General features: G+C 34.7%; 1 long non-coding RNA gene across 1 annotated transcript; it reads right to left on the bottom strand.

Moving 5' to 3' along the window:
* Window positions 1-521: 521 nt before the first annotated feature.
* On the bottom strand, window positions 522-2037 carry LOC311078619. The gene is made up of 2 exons (XR_014605219.1): window positions 1935-2037; window positions 522-1469 (listed from the first exon to the last, which is right to left on the bottom strand). It is a non-coding gene; the product is annotated as an uncharacterized lncRNA (long non-coding RNA).
* Window positions 2038-2631: the final 594 nt, after the last annotated feature.

A 2631-nucleotide genomic window follows, 5' to 3' on the forward strand; every position in this document is an offset into this window, starting at 1 on the left:
AATGGTTTAATGGTTTTAACCAATGAATTTACACTCGTGATTTAATGGATAAGGATGTTTAAAACATTTTAACACACAATTTCTAAGTGATAAAATATTTTAGAGATTGACATATAACTATAAGAATATACATTCATTTTTAAAATGCCCATGGCATTTTAAGATTTCATGAATTTTATTTTTTTCCCGTCTGGAAATCACACTTTTAAAATTAGGCTTCCTCATAAATACAGTAGTTGACAGGGTGAATGTAAATAGAAATATCTTGATTTATCATTGTTTCAGTAATTTTAAAGCCCTCTGGAGCTCAGACCTCTGCTTGGTTTAATGTGTCACACAGCTTGACTTTCAGCTTCACATTATTAGCCTACTTCTCTTTCATTATAAATGCATGAACATTATCAAACGTTCCTCTCTCTATGTGTGTGTTTGTTCAGGGTCACAGTGTGAGACACACACAGACCGGCCAAACTGACCATCAACCCATGATGTGGGAATGTACAGTAACACTCACACTGATAGACAGTAAGATCTTTTATTTTTAGCAGGAATAACACAACTTTGGTTCTGCAAAACCATAACACCACACCTTTACACAGTTGTATTATTAAAGAATATAAAAGAGCTAGAAAAAAATTGTTTAGTTCTCAAAATAACACGTGGAAAAGCACATAAATTGCTATAATTTGAACTGAAAACAATAATAAACAGCAATAATTTCTTCAAACAAGAAAACATTCACAAATATAAATGAGAATCTCAGACCTGAAAGGACTAAAAGCAGATGTAGAAGTGATGTTAGATGATAGAAGTGAAGCTTATGAACATGTTTGAATTCGTCTTGAATAATGATGCGAAACATCCGATTAAATAGAAATTACTTGCAACTAAATTCACCTTTCAACCCTACTGAAGCCTATAGAGCGAATGCCCTTCACCCCCACTGTGCCCATGATGTCGCCTATGTCGACGGCTGGCAGATCCGACGATTTTGGGGTCGTCTGTCAGTTTGTGTCTGATAGTGAACAGGCAAACACTGGTTGACAACGACATTACAGGCTACAACCACATAGTACCTTTTCCTTGTTATACTCTCAACTTCACACGGCTCCTGCTGCTGCTTCTGCTTTTTTGTAACAATGTACACAGTGAACGTCTTCTTGCTGGTGCACAGGTTGTCTCTGTATATGAAGCCTCCTCCATTACAGATATTTTTAATTCTATCCTCATAGTTTTTGCGGATGAAGGACTGGAGAGGAGGTCTGTCAGTGCCACAAAGTCCCTTCTCCGTTAGGTACTCTGCCCAATCACGTCGACTGGCTTTATTGAAATCATATGAAATAATATGTTTGCGTTTAAAATGATCATAAGCGTTGTTATTCGAAGATCTCTGGCAGGGAAAACTGGCATCAGTGAACACCAGAGTGACGAGGAGAACCAGGAGAACGAGGAGAAGCGCAGATCTCATCCTGAGAACAAGAGAGTGACAGACACTTAGAGCTTCACAATCAGTGGAAATCGGCCATTAATAAGATAATTAACAACTTCTGCACGGCTGAATGGTTTTCTGAATATATCTCTATTATGACTAAAGTAACAATGATAATATTTTACCATTATAAACCATATATATATAAACCATTATGCAGCGAATTATTGCCACATTAATATTTGTTATTTTGTTTAATATTTTTATTTATTATTAATAATAATATTTTACATTATATTAAGCTGTTATTTAGATGGAAAAAAACACAGGAAGCCCTCAAAGCCGTTCTTTTGATGACAACAGATTAATATATTGATGTGAAGAGTCCTCCAGACTAGTTGTGACAGATTAAAGTGAGAAGATTAAAGACAGTAGATTCATTATTAAGCTGATCTTCAGTATCTGAACTGTATGATTTACATGTGTACAGTATATATAGATTTACCTGTGTGCCGTTCTTGAGCTCGTGGAAATGAAAGAGTCTTGTTGAGTCTGAGCTGGAGTTCAGAAAGTGTTCGAGATGCTCATTTGACTGATTTTTATTGCGTGGGAAAGAGGGAGGAGTGAAGATGAGCCCGTTTCTTGGAAATGCACCACAAACACGATTCTTGCAAGTAAGCAAAACTTAGAGGATGTTTTTGCATCTTTGAGATTCTGCCTTTAGGAGATTCAGTAACGCTTTACAATAATGTTCCAGTTGTTAACATTGGTTACCATAAGTTAACAGGAACCAACAATGATAAATACTTCTAAATTAATTGTATTAATCCTAATGTTAATTTCAACATTTACCAATATATTAAAATCAAAAGTTGTGTGTGTCAATATTGTAGGGTCAACTAACAGTTGCATTTTAATAAAAACTGTTACAAATGTATTGTTCATTCAATTATATGAACAAATATTTAAAGATGGGAACATCTAACATCAATACAATAAAAATTCAGTTTAGCTAAACTCAGAATATGCTCTGGGAATACTTAGATGGAGATCTAGTCCTAATTAAAAGTATAATATGATAAGAGATTATGTTGGCTTAAAATGCCTTGGCAATAAACAGCAGAATATGCATGCACTGTAAAAAATTTCTAACCCAATTTCTGACCGATAACATCTAAATTTTTCAATTGGCCCAAGTGAAA

This window comes from Abramis brama (assembly GCF_963993115.1).
Source record: "Abramis brama genome assembly, chromosome: 3".
Classification (NCBI taxonomy): Eukaryota; Metazoa; Chordata; class Actinopteri; order Cypriniformes; family Leuciscidae; genus Abramis; species Abramis brama.